Source organism: Marmota flaviventris, chromosome 11 (assembly GCF_047511675.1).
Source record: "Marmota flaviventris isolate mMarFla1 chromosome 11, mMarFla1.hap1, whole genome shotgun sequence".
NCBI lineage: Eukaryota > Metazoa > Chordata > Mammalia > Rodentia > Sciuridae > Marmota > Marmota flaviventris.
The window spans coordinates 12,808,687-12,815,915 of record NC_092508.1 but is presented as its reverse complement, the minus strand read 5'-3'; positions in this window follow the sequence as shown (position 1 = coordinate 12,815,915).

Here is a 7,229-nt window from a genome sequence, read left to right as displayed (position 1 = left end):
CACTGCAGGATTATGGGGGGAGGGGGAGGTACACCCACAGGAGGTAGACACAGGTTGTGTTCCAGATGCCCGGAAATAGGAGCAATGTATGGTGATGAGTCAGCACCGGAATCTAACAGGTACTGGGTGGTGTCGCTCTCTGTGAAGCTACGGGTACATAGTGATAATGGTAGCACTGGGTCACAAGTTTCGTGTAAACCTTTTATGAGAATGTATGTTGTCCATCAAAAAGAACGAATGACCAAAGTACCCTTCTAAGAATTGGAAAGGTTAGCTTGAACTGTTCCTTCCCTCTCCAATGTAATAAAAAGCAAGCAGAAATAGCTCTAAATTATAGCCTAGATTATTCACTTAGGATATTTTAAAAGGGTAATCAGGAAGGTGTGCTGTGGAGGGAGGTAGAACACTCCAGTGGGAGGCAGGGAGTGGGGGTTATGAGCAGAGAGTCAGAGAGATAGAACTGAAGTGTGTTCTTTGCCACTTGGTCACCGTGGGAAAATGAGCAAGTCCTCTGCAGACCGACTCATCCAGAGCACTGAGCATAGTGAGTGGCACAGACTTAGGTCAAAAGAGACTGTTGTCTTGGTGGAAGTGGGAATGTGGCTCTCGGTTCTCAGGCTGAAGAGAGTAAAACTAAGTCAGGGGGTCAGCTGGACATTCTGAAATCCAAGGCTATGTTAGTGCCAATGACTCAGTGTGGCAGGGACTCCAAGACAGGGCTTTCTGGTGGACCTGGTGATGGGCAGGCTCCTTCTATCAGGAGCTTTGGCCCCAGGGCTCTTGCACAGTCTTGCTGAGTTTTCCTTAAATCTGATATACTTCCCCCAAGCTTCCTTCCTCCTTTTTCTCCTTCACCTGGGATCAGAAATGCTTTGTGGTCTGTTGGATTTTCCATCCTCTCCCACTTTCATTCCCTCTTTTCTCCATCCCCCCACAAGAGTTTCCCCTAAGATTTCTTGCACATTGGATTTCATACTGACCTCTGCTTTTCAGAGGACCTTGACAAATACAGAAGTCACTTGTTACTATTATTGTTATGAAAATGCTGTTTCTTCAGGCAACAGTTGTTAATTTTAGGAATATACCTAGTGGGACATCTATGGAGATATTTCAAATAATAGAGATTATTTTTTAAGACAATGGGTGGATGATATCAAGATAACCTTGAATTAGGTGGTTCCAAAGACTTCAGACATGCTCCAGAATGTGATTAGCAGAAAAGAAATGAGGGAAAGAAGTTCGATTTCCAGCATGAGTTCCTTTTATCTTCTTCTGATTATGATCCTTTTCCCTTTTAGACTAACACCAAGTACTTTTTAACTTTAGGAAGTAAGCAATGAAAGCATTAACCTGATTCCATGGGGGTGGTGGGTGGAACCTAGATTTTTACTGAATCACTAGAATGGAAAAATTCAAGAACTTCTGAGATAAATGTGTCTTAAGCATTCATTTTTGTCTTGTAATACCAAATCAGATTTCGTAATTGTGGCTGGAAGAGTAGAGTTAGAACAGGTCTCAGTGAGAATTGCAGTCTAGGTCAAGGCATTCTGATCTGAGAAGTCCAATTTATTTAGAAAAGTTCATTTTCTACATCATTTATGAACATCTGCCCACCACTATCTCACTATTGTGTTATTTTGAGGACAGAGAAGTTATTCTTAAACTCTAATACAAGATCCCTTTCTAAGGTCTCCTCTAACGTCTCCACAGATGCAGAGAACAACTTTGTTCAAGATTGTAATTAGGTCACCCTTTTGTATTTTTGTTCCAGTATAAAGGACCAATTTTATTCATTAATTTGTGTATTCATTTAGCAAATAATTTTAACATATTTTGTGAATTTCATTATTTCTGTTGTATTTCTTGGACTCTCTCCAAGTATACTAGAATCTTTTTTTTTGAAAAAAATTATTCTAATATGTTATATATGACAGCAGAATGCATTACAATTCATATTACACATATAGCGCATGATTTTTCATATCTTTGCTTGCATACAATGTATATTCACACCATTAGTGTCTTCTTCTTCATACATGCTCTTAGGGTAGTGATGTACATCTTTTAAAGACTGATGATCAATATTATACACTACTATACAAAGGATCTAACTAATTGAGAGGATTAGATGCTAATTATTCTATTTTGATGTTTTGTTACTTCCTAAAATTTTATTCACCTTTATTACTCTAATACTACTTGCAAACATCACCCATGTGCCAACCACAACACAAGTAGATGCTAATATTTCACTTGTGACCCAATGCTGCCTCCAGATTTCTTTCCTCTTAATTATATTTGGTTATCTGTTTAGTGGTTTGTTGTATGTCCATCCTATTTTGCAACCTCAGTATCAGCATCTGAGTAATTTTTTCATAATATTTTTTCTTTAAATTCCACTTTTGTTTAGTTAAAATCAGTTTGATATCTGTTATCCAATATCCTTCTATTCATAATACCCTTACCCTTCCTAAACTCTGGTAATCCCTCTTCTACATCCTGACCAACAGTTTTAGCTTTCATATATAATAGAGAATAGGAAGTATTTGTCTTTCTGTGTCTGACTTATTTCATTTAACATATTTCTTCCATTTTCGTCCATTTTGTTGCAAATGACAGAATTTAATTCTTTTAATGGCTGAATAATATTCTATTGTGTATATAAATTTATGTTTTCTTTTTTGCATTCCATAATGGGTATTAAAAACCAGTTGAATAGAAAGACCAGTGTTCCACAGCACAGTGGGGTGACTATAGCTAACAATAACATATATTTTATGAAGAACTAGAAGAGTCAGAGTCTCTGAATATAAGGAAATGAGAAGGACATGGAAATGTTAATGGCCCTGATTTGATCAGTTGCCTGATTTGATTTGTATGCATGTGTTGAAATATACACTGTATCCAATAAATATGTGCATTTATTACATATTAATCAAAAAAATTAAAAAGTCACCATGATGTAAAAATGAAGGTAAAAATCCATACACTGTCATTTATTTATTAGTCACATATCTCCGGGAAAATTATTTTAACACCTTCATTTCCTGATCTGGAAAATGGGAATAATTCTTCCCAAATGGAAGGTTGATAGGAAGAAATGGCATGTAACTTGTAACTGACATAAAGTAAGTGTTCAAAGTCTGAGCACCCCTCATGTAACTGCAGTCAGTCATTTATGTCCACTCAATCCTAATAAAAGAAAGAATGCTTTGCAAGTACCTTGCTGAAGAAAATCTTTGAAGAGCTCATAAAGGGAATATAGTCTTTGCTCTCTGGGAAAAGACCCATTTAACTGATTAACAAAGGCAGGATTAGGTATCATATCCTTTTCATTTTTGCTTGGGAGCAAGGCTACAGAAAAAACTGCCTTCCCCCCTTTGACGTAGAGAAAATAATCCAGCACAAAAGAAAATGGGTTCATTTTCTGGAAAGGAGGGGGAAATATTTTCCATGAGACCAAAGGAGAAAAGACCAATGGAGAAAAGCTCAGAAAAGAGAAAACCTCAGTTACAGAAGAGCTAACTATCAACAGTGAGAAGACACTGTCATGTAGAAGAAGAGCTAAATTAGTTCTGAGGGGACCCAGAACTACAGTTGCTACAATGACAGGTGGAAGAGAATCCAGAGAAAAGGTTTACTAACTCTGAAAGGCACTCAGGTGGAATGGACCACATCAGGATGCATCAGCTTCAAACCCCAGAGGCTGGAAAATCACTTTGCTGTTTGAAGAACTCAATCATTGAAGGTACCCTGCCTTAGACCTGGATTTCTCAAGTTTACCTATAATTCAGAGCAGGAAACTCCCTGAATGTTTTTCTGGGGCCCATTAGAATAAGAAGAGGGAGAGAAAGCCCCGAGCTGTTAACCAGGTGGGATAGAAAGGAGCTTGCCCTGTGGTGTATGTGTGATTGGCATGCAGTATCCAGTCACATCCCTTCTTGTAGGAGGTTGCATGCTTTGAAGGCACTGGAGTGGGAGTAGGGCAGTGCACAAGTCATTTGTGGTTCTTGACCTTTAGAAGCATGAAAGTTGAAATAAAAATGACTGATAAGCAAGCAAACTTTAGGAAGACGATTAAGTAGAAAAACTGTCAGTTTAGAAAGTGTTGTGAAGAAAAGCAGTTGAGGGACTGTGATGGGGACAAGAGGTGATGAAAGGAGAAAAGTTTTCTCTGAAACTTCCCTAAGGAGCTGCTGATCATGAATGTGGAAGCTTTATAAAATAAAGGAAAAGGAGAGCTAGAAGATAGGTAGAGAGATGATAGATAGCTAGGGAAGGAGGGAGGGAGGGAGGGAGGGGAGGAAAGAAGGAGGGAGGGAGGGGAGGAAGGAGGGAGGGAGGGGAGGAAGGAGGAAGGAGGGAAGGAAGGAGGAAGGAAGGAGGGAAGGAAGGAAGGAAGGAGGGAAGGAAGGAAGGAAGGAAGGAAGGAAGGAAGGAAGGAAGGAAGGAAGGAGGGAAGGAAGGAAGGAAGGAAGGAAGGAAGGAAGGAAGGAAGGAAGGAGGGAAGGAAGGAAGGAAGGAAGGAAGGAGGGAAGGAAGGAAGGAAGGAAGGAAGGAAGGAAGGAAGGAAGGAGGGAAGGAAGTAAGGGAGGAAGGATGGAAGGAAGGAGGGAAGGAAGGAAGGAGGGCAGGAAGGGAGGAAGGATGGAAGGAAGGAGGGAAGGAGGGAAAGAAGGAGGGAGGGAGGGAAGGAAGGAAGAAAACCAGACATGCAAATAGAAGGAAGAGCACCTAAAGTGATGATCTCTCATTGTGTTCTTGAAGATGAAAGAAAATCCTTATGAAAACGAGTTTGGCTCTGAACAAAGCCAGAGTGGTAGTTTGGACATTTTAAAAATTTGAATTTACTCTAATGGAAATAGACAGCTAATGAAGGAATCTAGAGCAAAAAAAAAAATGCCTAATTTATGTCACAAGAAAACTGATTTTTAAATTTTGGATTTTAGTTTAAAAGAAAATCTAATATTAGCAAGAATGGCACAATGACATTATTAATATTCTTGATCTAGATTAGTGGTTTTATCCTTTTGTTCCTCTATAGACAAAGCTATTTTTATTATAATTAGTGTTACTGTTGTTACTGATTCCAAATCATCAGCATGTGATTTATATACAGTGTGACTCTCCACCTCTAAATATTTCAGTATTTCCAAAGAAAAGGGAGTCTCTCTTATACAACTCCAATGTAAATTATCAAGTTTATGGAGTATGATGGTGATACACTAGTATCCAGTACATAGAACATTCAGATTTCCCAGTGGTCTCTCTAATGTTCTTTACTTCACTTTCCACATCTAGGATAAATTCCAGGTGCACTGAAACTGCAGTAGTTGCCATTCATCCTTTGTCTCCTTGGTTTGGAAGAGACCTTGTCCTTCATCTTTCATTGACATTTTGAAGAGTAGAGACCAGCTGAGGTGCCAACTCCAAAGCCCTTCAGTTTGACATTGACTGATGCTTTATAATAATCAGATTAGCTAATGAATTTTTGGCAGTAATATCACAAAAGTGATTCTCTTTCACAGGAACAATATAGAAATTATGACCTCACTGTATCACATCAAGAAATATTTGACATCACTTTGTCCCTAAATTGGTAATACTAGCTCTATGTATTTAAGGTGGATAAATCTGCTAAGTTTTTCCATGCAGAAGTTTCATTGCAAGTCTTCTTCTTTCTCAGAGAAGACTTTGAGAACCTGTAAACATCCCATTTTCTATTTAATTTTTATTCAACAGTTTTTAGTACTATTGATAATATAATTATTACCTGAGAAAATTATTTTTATAGTGGTTGGTTTATTTTTTATAATCCTTCCATGCCATTTTTATTAGTTTTCTTTCCCATTTATTTAAAAAATACTTCTTTATCTATTTATTTTTTACTCTCAATATGAACTCATGAATTCTGGTTTTATGAATGGTTTAAAATCTGTTCCTATATTACTCATTTCAAAACATGCATCATCTCATGTTTGGGCAGTGAGAGCTCCTTCAAGGAAGCCATTTGCATTTTCAAAATGTTTCCAGCAGTTTTTGAGCACATCCTTAATTTTTGGCATACATATTCTATTTATATCTTGTTTTCCCTGCCATAACCTGGTTAATTTAGAAGAAAAGTGGTTTTTTTTTAAAGAAAACAATATCTAGATTCATCCTTGGCACTGTGTAAAGTATGGAATATTGCAGGGTAGAAGTTAATTGACCAGAAATTGTTGCAGTCATTTGGTTGAAAGATCACAGTGGTAGAATCTGAGGTGAAGAAAAAGAAGAGATGGAGACAAAAGGATATACAAATGCACTCTCATTCACCCACATGTATATATATATATATATATATATATATATATATATATATATATATATATATAGTGTGTATGTGTGTGCAAGGACACTTAAAGATATAGCAATTGTTGATAAAGATTGGATATTGAAGGTGGGAGATTTGAAGCTAATCCCTGAACCAATAGTAGGGGTATGTGTGTTTCTCTCCTTTGATGTACCTTCTAGACTCACACGTTGATAATCTTATATACTGACAGCTGGCTGTTGGATGTTATCTTTTTGTTGACTGTACTGGATGTGACCAAACTTGAATCTGCATTTGTAGGGTCACGCTCATGCGTTACCATGACAACCTCCCAGGATACAGCTGCATGATGGCTTCAGTGTTTCTTTCTTGTGAATAGAAGCCTCTGGAATCAATGGTTTGAAGGTACCTTGGAGGTGACCCAGCTGGATCCAAACAGATCTGGGAACCTTGTCCTTGCCTTTAGAAATAGGGATTAATGAAAGGAATATTCTCAGATCTTCCTGCGTGGTATAATGTTGAAAAAAGTTTGAAATGTGATGAAAGAAAATGCCTTTGTGAATGAATAGTAATTGGTGTTCCTATTACAAACATATAATTCAAAGTGGAAACACAGGGATTTAGGGAACCAGTAGGGAGAAACTACATGATTTATATTTTGAAAAATGTGACAATTAGTTCATGCCCTTTCCTTTAATATCTAAAATAGTATTTTATTTATTAAGAAAATTTCAGACTATAAATATTTATTTTTCCTCCTATCTTCTTCAGCCTGCAGATTAATCATTGTTAAGGCCTATAATTAAAATACTGTAATATGACCAAATTTATCTCAATATTTTTTTGTGTATTATATATATAATTAAAGATATAATTAAAAATATATATTATGTATGCTATATATATTGGCATATAT